This window comes from Triticum urartu, chromosome 4, assembly GCF_003073215.2.
Source record: "Triticum urartu cultivar G1812 chromosome 4, Tu2.1, whole genome shotgun sequence".
NCBI lineage: Eukaryota > Viridiplantae > Streptophyta > Magnoliopsida > Poales > Poaceae > Triticum > Triticum urartu.
Window position 1 is genome coordinate 352,137,143 of NC_053025.1, and position 11,790 is coordinate 352,148,932.

Below are 11,790 nucleotides of genomic sequence, written 5' to 3' on the forward strand. Positions count from 1 at the left end.
GGAGGAGACGCCGGACTAACAGGAGGTCAGGAGCCGCTCGCCCAACAGCGTCACCGCTGCCCGGGCGTGCCACTGTGCCTACCTTCCCAGTCTGTTCAGGGCTCAGGCGTGCAGCACCCACTAAGCCAACTGGATTTATCCTGAGATACGTCCTCAACACTCAGCAGCCACTCCTCATCACCCATTTTCTAATTGATTCATTACTCATTAGGCAGGACTGTCATTAGGGTTTGTTGTGTGCTGAGTGCTACCTACAGTTAATGGTTCAGATGTATTTCAGTAATCTTTAGTACCCGTAAAGTTCACAGGGTTTCAAAATTCTGGCCCTAGGAACAGACACTAGTCATTTTGGATTGTTGGTCGTAGTGACATTGACCCAGATTACTACTGCAGGCCAGGTTTGTTGACAATTTTACTTGTCTTTCTTACTCATTCGATATGATATCCAATTATTCACGTCGATTAGGTGCAAACAATAAGTGCTAGAAAAACTTCTTGATTCAGATTTTGGACGGTCTCTTACAGCAGTTACAATTCTGCATACTTGTCCTAGTAAGCTCACAAGTAAACGATTGATTTAGTACATCTATGCTTGCCTTGTCATATTTGTTGTCAATATTATTTTCGGGTGGACCACCTTGTTTCAAAATACTGGAACCGTAGACATGAGTGAATAGTATTTCTCTGTACAATCTCTTCCATCATGTGTGGGCAACGAACACTGCATTGTATAGAAAGAAAGTGTCATTTCCAGCTTTTACATAGACTACAAGCTTTTACATGGAATACAATCTGCCTACTTGCTATGCGTCGCACTACCAGCACTCCACCCTTGAAGCTAAACAATATGCCACTCATAATCCCTTAGTTTATTTGTTCAAATACGAATTTGATATGATTCTAATGTTCCTACTTCAGTTTTGAAATGTTTGTCTGCCTGTTATAGAGACATAAGAGATTTGTATTTCCGTGTGGTTTGGTCAGCACAGTTGGGGTGAACTTTGCATATGCAGGGGTTTATAGGGAGACACTCTTCGAGTTGAATCCGCAATGCATTCCATAGATAATCTGACTACTTTTTATGTTTTCATGAATCTCATATTCTGAACATCATCATAATGATTATGAGCTTGCGTGCATGAAAAGAATAAAGCGGAACAATGCCATAGCTGTCAAACTTGGCATTAAGGGACTGAAATCAAGTCTGGATGCAATGCAATGCAAATGATCTCCACCTACAGATTCATGCTCAGAATATGATCCCAACAGTGATTCTGAGCTAGAGGGAGACCTAAGTCAATGTAGCTCCCTAGTGGAGGAGTCAGAGGCAGATGCCCTATCTTATTCACCCATCAAGGTGCTTGCTCTAACTTTCCAAGGTTATATTGGTCGCACATATCTTGCAACTGATGCTTTGAATTGCTTCTACTTTATTGCACTGCCATTAGCTTAGTTTACACATCATGTATGTGAATATGCCCTACCTATCCATTTTGAGTACATATTCCATCTGTCATCATACCATATTTATCCATTCGAATGTTGTTCTTGTGTATCAGACGTTCAAAAGCAAGGGGGAGATTGCTGATCGCGGAGGAGCACGAGCAAAGTATTTGGAAAAGCTAGTGACACCTGATAAATCAAATAGCCCATTAGGTGTAGTTGCAATATCACCTGACCCACAAAACACCCTGACTCTAGCAGACTCTAGCCCTACTATACTGGTCATTTCTGATGCCCCAACTCAGCAAACCCCAACTGCAGCAAACAATATGATGATGCCAGTTGACATAGCACCAGCTCTACGACGCAAAACCCCCATTCCAGCAAAGAGTACACCAAATCCAGTTGCCAAATCCCTTTTCAAACTAGAGAGAGCCCCAATTGGAGAAAATAGGACCCCTGTTCCATTTCTTCCCAGTTTAGAAGACGAAGCTTATATTGTTGTCAGGAACTTTGTGCTCATCTTTCCTTCATGGAAATATTATACAGCAGACACAGAACAATTTCCAATCTTCCTCTGCAACTTACACGTAAGTAATGTACTAATGTTATTGATGGTAATTACTGCATATGTTTCTGCTGACAGAAGACACAAGGTTTCATTATTTTAAATAGGCGAGGACCAAACTGGATTCTCAAGACGAGCAAGGGTTGATTGCGCTTTTCAAGCACTCGTTGATGAAGTATCGTTCCTACCTGAGGCAAGCGCACTTCGATGGCAAGCCTCTAAGCAAAATTCATGTAATGTCTCCGGTGCTACATTTATCAGACAGTGACTAGAATAATCTTGTTGCACATTGGTCTTGTCTGGAGCGTAAGGTACTGCCTATGATATCACATCACAATTTGAACTACATTTCTGCATTTGCCTTAACGTCTCACTTGCATGAAAACTGTGATCAGAAGAACATTCATTCTCAAGGGACCACAGAATCTTGCAACTATACTACACACTGCATTTCTCTTGTGAGTACCTCTTGCCCTGTATTACCATACTTACTTTCATAGTTGTTTGATTATGTAGCATCACTGCACATGTTAGCCTCGTTATCATCCATTTGGTGGACATTATAAGATCCGTATGGACTCTTACATAAATTTAGAATCAACCCAATGATTTTGAAGAGGTTTAGCTCTGCAGACCTCTTGTAAGGACTGAACGTCGTCTATCACTGTATTTACATTAACAGCTACTCCCTCCGTCCCATAATATAAGAACGTTTTGTATAGTACACCAGTGTTCAAAACACTCTTGTATTATGGGAAGAGGGATTGGTTCATTTTGTAGCATTCTGCATCTTATCTCCCTCGCCCACCATTTACTAAAAAATATCAAATCTATATTTAATCTTACCAAAAAGTTGAATACACGGACAATGCCAGTGCAGAAGTGTAGCCCATTGCTCTTGTCAGTAAATTTTGTCCTGTAACGCTTGTACTTCCAGGGATTGGTAGTTGATTATGTAGCATCAATCTCCATCTTATCTTCATTATCCTCTATTCCTTCTAGTATTATCATATCTATAATTACTCTCTACAAAATGTAGAGTACAGGCAATGCTTATGAAGAAGATTTTGTGCTGAAATTCTTGAGTTATCCTTCCCTTGACATGGAGAAGGGCATTATAAAGCCGGTGTTAACTATTAATGTAAGTCAGTCCTTCTAAAGCCTTTATCCTCAACTGTTACTTAATTTGCTCATACTCCCTATTGTTTACTACTGTTTAGTTTGCTGTTTCTATCAAAATGCATGTTCGCAAGAACTGTAAGTTCCAAGTTTTACTTGTAAAACCAAATTCCTCATTCATACCATGCACATTACTCAATACTCACTATATGTATGCTTGTTTTTGTGGATCTATAATCCAGTTTTATCTTACTGATGTGGCTGATGATATGAACAACGTGCCATGCACATTAACGAAAATAGATACAATGATTGTCTTTGCCCTTCATCTTTGCTTGTTATGTTGACATGGTAATCCAGTAGTGTGGGGAAGCTCCCCGCATTATGAACAATGCCAAATTATGCAATTGATAGTTTGAACTTTCTCTTTATTTTCTAATTCAAATTGGATGGAATTGAAAGCACAGTTATCATATTTGTTTATACACGTGCAAAACATGTCATCTCTCTGCTTGTTTCAGGGTGATATGCCTAATGGCATGGACAAGTCTGTTGAAGGCTGTGAGACAAACCCAACATATATTGCAACAAAGAAGGCAAAACATCTTGAAGATAGCGAGACAACCCCAAAGTCTTGTCTTGATGCAGTGTTCAAGTTACTTGAGACTAGCAGTCAGACAAGCTCATAGAATTCGCTGTCTGAATCAGTTCAACCTCTTCAGTCCCAAGTTCTAGCAGAAAGGCATTCTGCAACTAAACTTCGACTTGAAGTCCTATCTCTAAGAAAGATTGCGGAGAACACCAATGAGAACCTCATTGCTAAACAGCTACACCTGGAAGCTATGACTAACATGCTAGGCCGGTCTCACAGCCTTGCTCAGCAACTTGTGCAGCAGTTCCCATGCAAGCCTAACCTTTCTTGAACTGTCTTCGAAGTGGTCTCAGTTTAGTATTGTTTTGTTATGCTGCAATGGTGCCCAGTTTTTGTAATATGCTTCTTCGTTGCGCTTTATGATCACTGGTGGTGAACTTCGATGCCCAGTGCTTGTAATATACCGTAAATCCTTTATTGTATAGTGTAGGTTTATTCTAAGTTACTATGCCGTAATTTCTTTATTGTATAGAGCAGGTTTGTTCTTAATTCCTACTAGTTACTGCCATCATTCGCTATCTAAAAAAACTGATGAAGTCGACCGGGCCGAAACCTTTGCCTCTAACGGGCCTGGTTTTTAGCGGGCCACAATTGGGCCGGCATGCATCTTTCTTGGGCCCTAATAGCCATTAAGGCCTTCACACTTTGCGCTAGGCCCACGACTTACTCCGGCCTATATTCAGCCCAAATTTTAGTTGGGCCTTTTGTGGACCCAGCGCTTAGTTTGTCCCATGTAGCGTTGGGCCATTAACAGGCTGAATATTCTGCATGTTGGGCCTTTAGCAGGCCGAAATGCATGTTGGGCCTCAATTTTCACTAGTCGTCGACGGGCCTTTAGCAGGCTGAAATGTAGACCGGGCCTTTTTCGGCCCAATTATATGATGGGCCGTTACCAGGCCGAAACATATCTCGGGCCTTAGTTGGCCCGCTGATATCATGCGCCTTTAACAGGCCGAAAGCTTAGTACAGGCATCAACGAGCTGAATTATACGACAGGCCTTTAACAGGCCCAAAGTTACATTGGGCTGAACTGTTGCCACCTTTATCACGGGCCGTTAGTGGGCTGGATGTCGCGTCGGACCATATATGGCCCATGGGCAGGTTGGGTCATTCCCAGGCCGAAAGACACACCGGGCTGAAATGGGCCCATGTCTACATCGGGCCTCTAACAGGCCAAAAGTCATTGGGCTGTAATTCGGCCCAAATATTCGGCGAATAATTAACGTGCTAGATCTGGCTTTGGGCCATAAATGGGCCTTTATTAAACAGGCAATTATTAGGCTGGCCCACTAGTACCTGAGTAAGTACTACGGTCCTTTGACTGGGCCGGCCTTTTTAACCTATATGGGTCTGTGTTGGGCTGTGCCATGTGTTGACGTATCATAGGCGCCTCCTATACAATGAATGGATGACATCTGTTCCAATGGTCATCCAACACGTGTTTCCTCCGGCCAATGAGAATTTTACACGTGGAAAATCCTTATTGGTCCTGGCTGTTAGCGGGTTATATGATCCAAAACCGGACCCGATAGCTTAACAACGAGCCGTTACGGTGGATGCCACGTGTCGGTCACCCTTGACGAAAGCATTTCCATGACGCGGCATTTATCGTCATGGAAGTGGACACTTCCGTGATTATAATTTTCGTAATGTCATGGAACACTTCTACGACAACACATGTATGACTATCTTGATTCTGTCATAAAATTGTCATGGATGTACATGCATGACCGAAAACGTGTCCTACTATGACAAACACGTATCATCACGGAAGTGTATTTTTTTTGTAGTGATGAAGGTCCTCCCCTATGCCTCAGCCAAGGCTCTATAGTGTATGCCATGCTGTGTACCAGACCTGATGTGTGTCCCTCCATAAGTCTAACAGGTGACACGTCTCCAATATATCTATAACTTATGAAGTATTCATGCCATGTTTAAAACAATTTTATATGATTTGGGTTCAATTTTATATGATTTAAATGGAACTAACCTGGACTAACGATCTTTTCAGCAGAACTACCGTGGTGTTTTTTGTGTAGAAATCAAAGTTCTCCAAATGCAGCAAAACTTTTTGACGATTTCTTTAAAAAAAAGAGGCACTAGAAGCTTCATGGGAGGGCCAGAAGAGCCACGACGGCCCCACTAGGCACCAGGGCGCGCCGGGTGGGGCAGGCTCACCCTGGTACCCCCTCGTGGCCCATCTTCGCGTGACAGAATATATAGACACACACATCTGGGCTATTCTGTTTCGCGTAACAGAATATTATTCTGTTACCCTACTTGAACTGATGAATTCAAGCGGTTGAACTGATGAAATTTGAGCGGTTGAACTGATGCTTTTTGTTTCTGTTAAAAATCGTCTTCTTTAGTTCAATTTGTTTTGCAATTTTTTTTGTCGAAACGGGGCGTGTAATATATCGTTGGAAAACTCTTGACATCTACATTACAATCAAATAATTTGTTTTTGCAAAAAAACTATGGTTTAAGAGCAGTTTTGAAAAAACCATTTTTTTCAAAACCGAAAATACGAATCGTATTTTGGACATAATTTTTAAACGGTATGTCGGAATTGAGCAAATGAGATGGCGTTAGAAAGCTTGTGAAAATCCGCATCTTCCACATATCTACTATTTTTTTCAAATTCTATATGATTTAAAAGTAATTTAAAAAATGGTGAAATTCTGGGCGAAATGTATTTTCGATGTTTTTTGCAAACAGTTTGTCGGTTTGACGCAAATGATACGGCGTTGGAAAGCTATGGAAAATGCGCAACTTTTGCGTATAGAAAGTTTTTTCTAATTCCTTATGGTTCAAATACAAATTCAAATACGGTTAAAGTTGGTTTTGAACGTGATTTTGTTAAAAAGTTTATTGAAATGGGGCAAATAATATATCATTGGAAAGCTACCAAAAATGTGAAACTTAGTGATGTTGAACATTTTCTCAAATTCGCAATCATTTAAGAGTAATTTTGAATACGGCAAGACGGATCCTGCTGTTTTCTCGTCTGAAAAACAGAGTACTTGTACTGATATATGTGTATGTTTGTACTGAGCTATTTTTTGTAGAGTAATTTTGAATTGTTCTGAAAAAAGAGTACTTGTACTGATGTTTGCATGGGTTTGTACTAAGCGTGTTTTCACTAACTAGACTTTGCTATGTTTTTGGGTAATATTTTCGCACGTAAGTTTTCAACGACTTACTGTATCATCGCCCCTGTACTTGCATGGTTTGTATCATCGGGCTGAACGATATTTTTTTAAAAAGAAAATGTTTTTTATTCTTTTTTGAACTAAACATTTTTTTACAACGATGTTCTGGACTTCTCTTATTTTGCGACTTGTACTTTTACCATTTGAATTACATGGGGTTTCTTTTTTGCTTGAACTTTTACAATTTGAATTTATGTCATTTCTTTTATTCTGAACGGACCACCATTTTTAACTTGTACTAATCAATATTTTTAATTAAACCATTTTTATTTATAGAAAGGACCATCATTTTTGTTTGTACGGATCAGTCGTAGAACTTGAACGTCAACGTCATAGAATTACACTTTGGACAGATCACCCTCTCCCATCTGGACTGACCACAAAAGTTGCATCAGGAAACTCACAAAAACAAGGACGATTACAATGAGATCAACAAAAATGTATGAACCATACCATTTTTAGCTCAATAAATACTATACACAAAACAAGCAGAACTTATTAAACAAGATGTTTTTGAACTTTCTCGCATTAACACTTTTTATAATACAAAACCGAATGGTTCACTTTTACCTCCTCTTTTTTAAGTATTACAAACTGTTGAACTAAAATAAAATGGTGGGCACAGTTCATTTTTGTACCACATTTGGTAATAGGGGCACAATCCATGTGAATTTTATAAAAGGTAAGTACCAGTAAAAATGGATTGGATTGCTGGAGTTTTTATAGAGTTTGTGGTACCATCACAATCAAAATTCATACTGACATAAGCTCTGGTCGTGCTCCAGCCAGAAAAAGATACATAAGTACACCGCGGCCGAAGTATTACAAACTAACAAACATAATCAGCCACCTCGCTAGAACAGAGCATCTCAGACGCCTCTACTCCTGTTGCCTTTCCTTGTGCAGGAGGTTGTTGACGGAGCACGTAGTGACACAGGGGGCCATGGTAGCGACACGTGCAGTGACGCAGGTCTCCGAACTGATGGTCACGACGAACTCGGCCACCCCGAAGCCACGCGGTTGGACTGAGCATGGCGCTGAAGTTGAGTAGAACATTTAGGAATTAGGATAATTAGGAAACAACAAACAGGTGAAGAAATCGTGAAGTGAAATGAGTTATAGAAGACAGTATGCATTACACCTTGCTGATTTCTCAACTGAAACTGTTTACTGCACAACTGCCATATTTGACTGAGCTACCCAGAAGTTGCTGGAATGGATAAAAGTCTTAATCAGAATCTCACCAACGTTTGACACTAGAATGAATTTCTGAAAACTTACCCAGTTTGGCTAGCTGCTGACTTGAGAAGAGCCATCCTTTTTGCATCGAAGAGCTGCTGTGATGTACTGAGCAATTGCTTTTTCTGACCTTACAAAATTATGTCCGATGAATCTCTCTAATATGGATGTGTGAACCTTCCAAAATTAAATATGGATGTGTAAACATGGCATCTTGTTTTTTTGAGAAAAACAACAGGAGCGCATCCGCATAGTTATTCATCTCCATATCAATAATACTTGGCCACCAAAAACCTGACAAATGTTTTTTCTTGAAAACACACAACACATTTTTGGAATGCATCAGCACAAGCTGACATTTTTCAGTTTTCAGAAGCAACCAAACTTGCTAAAATTAATACTCATGTACTTACTGGGACCACATACATATCTTGAGCGTCCGGCCACAAAACAAGAAGTTGTATTGTTGAGCAGGAGGTCCTCGACCCCGTGACTCCTCCAGCAGGCTCCACTGTTTGCTCAGCTCTCAAGCGAAAAAAAATTGTAGGGTGCTCAACGCTATATTATTCAACATGACAAAATTGAACGTTCAACATTAGATGGGGACTTGGACGGGGTGCAGTGCTCTACTCGGACGGCGCCCAATGCTCAACTTGGACGGAGGAGTGCTCCCCGAAGCTCCAGTGGTAGTTGGGGTACATCAATAGAAGATCGGGGAGGAAGGGGGTTAGGCGAGAAGATTGAGCGGTGGTAGGGCACGACCGGAAGTGTCGGCTGTGGCCCAACCCTTGCACGTCGGCCCTCCGGCGACGGGGATAAGCGCGGTGAGGGCGACCCTTTTCCAATAGAACTAAATCTAATAGGAAACTTGAACTTTTCCTAATGCATTGCAGCACCGATAGACTGCCCTGTGATTGGGTCCTCGACGAGCAAGACTAGAATCTCATCATCTTTGATACTGTAGAAGTAGCAACATATTTTGCCCGGCTTGTCGACTCCCAGCCCAATTTTCCAGAGAACCAAGATAGACAAGAGAGAAAAATTTCTATCTTACAGGTGAAAAATTAAACACATAAAAAAATCAGTTTTTTTTGGCTCTCAACCTTCTGCATATATATTTGAACTGATGTTTTTCTGTCATTGAACATTACCGCCTCTTGAGTATGAACTATGCAAACTTTATTTTGGCCGAACTGTTAGAAATTTTCTATGAAGTGAAAACTACCATACAATATGAAACTGAATTATTTTTTTAACACGCACACTGCACTGTTTTCAGCTTTTCTTTATGAACTGATGATAAAATACATACAGGGCTGCTACACCAGTAGAAAATTCACGAATACATGACTTCTTTTAGAGCAATCTAACAAGTGTTATAGCAAACCACGGAACAAGCACATGTTTTGAACTGCTCAAGAACACGCATCAAGTAAAAAAGTACAAACCACTTCTGATTCACTAAAACGTGAGCTAATTTTCAATAGAGATTCACTAAAATAACTTCTGATTTTTTTAAACATCTAGCTTCTCATTATTTTTCAATTTGAACTTGCTTGTTTTTTATTTTTAGCAACACAACATGAAGCAGTAAGTAAGAGACGGGACGGGGGTGAGTACCTGTCGGTGCCGGCGGAGAAGCGCGGTGGTCTTGCCAGCGAACATGGGGCCAACGATGACGTGAATCATGCCGAGTTGGATTGCCGAGCTGGACGTCCTCGACCCCCCACGATTCCTCCTGCAGGTTGCACTGTTTCGCCATGGAAGCACAGGCGAGGGAGTTGGAGTGGGGCACGCCCATGGCGGTGAGATTGAGCAGACGGGGGTTGCGGCGTTGAACTCTCTGTATGCGGCGACAGAGCGACAGCGGCGCATCTATCCAGTGCGGGGCAACAACCGTGGTGCCAAGAACTGCAGAGGGGTAAGGGAGGGCGGCGGTGGAGATAGAAGCAGGGGGTGCATAGGAGAGGCAGAGCGCCTCCGGCGACATGTGGTTTGCTGGGGCAGATCCTCCTGTGTATTCTTCACCTGTAGGAATGGAAGTTTAGATGGAAAGATGCTTAACAATGATGTAAGTACATGTGAAATATATGACCAAGTACCATGTATATTAACTGGAAAAGTTCGACAAGAAACTTCATCTTCAGCATACTGACTACACCACACTATAAATATTGCAGGGGAAAGATATATGCACTCAGCAGTTAATTGCCAAAGCACGCACTTCCAAAATGCTAACTAATAGAGATGGGTTTTCTTTGGTGAGCTTTATGCACCAAATAAACATTACTGCTGCAATGCACCCATAGTTACTTGATTCAACATCATGGCAAAGAACGATTGGAGTACGACAGACAGAGAGAGACGAGCCTAAGTTCAAACTACAAACAGAAGCTGCGAGCTCTATGTTTCAGCTTGTATATGATTTCATTTTAATGCCAAATTCCTCAGTCCAACATTAAAGTAACACATAAGACCGACCAGCACAGAAGTTCATAGTACCAATTCTGCTGATTTTTGTCGACTGAAGTGCAGATGTGCACGCATACCTCGAGTGGCTTCGGAGAGTAGTCTGGGACGAGCACTATGAGGTCTCGGCGAGGTGCCCATATTGCAGATGGACTTCCCGAGGATGCGCACGCCCAGGACGAACTCGTCTCCACCCCCGCCATGGCAGCCACTCCGCTTCCCCCGCTGATGGCTAGCAGGGCCACCCCGGTGTGGAGGGCGGCCCAGTGCCCTTACTTACAGATGGAGGGGTTGGCCGGCGGCGGTACGGCCGTGGGATCTCAGGGGAGAAGGCGGACGGATCTCGGGGAGGAAGGTGGACGGAGCGCGGGGAGGGAGGCGGACGGATTGCGGGGAGGAAGGAGGCCGGAGCGCAGGGAGGAAGGCGGCGGCCGGAGTGCGGGGAGGAAGACGGCCGGAGCGCGGGGAGGAAGATGGCCGGAGCGCGGGGAGGAAGATGGCCGGAGCGCGGGAAGAAACGCAGACGGAGCGCGGGGTAGGGAGGAGGCCGGCGCGCGAGGAGAAAGGCGACCGGAGCGCAGGAAGGAAGGCGTCCTGAGCGTGGGGGTGGAGGAGGTCGGCGCGCGAGGGAGAGCGGCTGCCGGCGCGAGGTAAGGGCGGCGCCGATGTAGGAGAGAGGGAGGCGGCGTTCGTGGGGAGTGACGGGCGTGGGCTCACGGGGGTGAGGGCGTGCATTTTTCTGTTTTCCTTTTGGGCCATTGGGGTTGCTGTTTCTTTCCTCCATACCGGTTCGGGAATATAGGACGCGAGGGTAACAGAATATTAATCTGTTATTAGTAACAGAATAGCCCTGTCCTATATATATATATATATATATATATATACCAATAGATTAAAAGTTACACCGCTGCAAGTCTCTATAGCCACGAAAAACCAATCTAGACTCTGTTTCGGCGCCCTGTCGGAGGGGATATCATCCGGAGGCCATCTTTATTATCCTGGCGGCCACCATGATGAGCAGGGAGTAGTTCACCCTCGGGGCTGAGGGTTTGTACCAGTAGCTATGTGTTTAATATCTCTCTCTTGTG

General features: G+C 42.9%; 1 long non-coding RNA gene across 1 annotated transcript; it reads right to left on the bottom strand.

Annotated features, from left to right (window-relative positions):
* Positions 1–7,661: 7,661 nt before the first annotated feature.
* Positions 7,662–11,459, bottom strand: LOC125551657. The gene is made up of 5 exons (XR_007302987.1): positions 10,783–11,459; positions 8,647–10,261; positions 8,276–8,543; positions 8,136–8,204; positions 7,662–8,031 (listed from the first exon to the last, which is right to left on the bottom strand). It is a non-coding gene; the product is annotated as an uncharacterized LOC125551657 (long non-coding RNA).
* Positions 11,460–11,790: the final 331 nt, after the last annotated feature.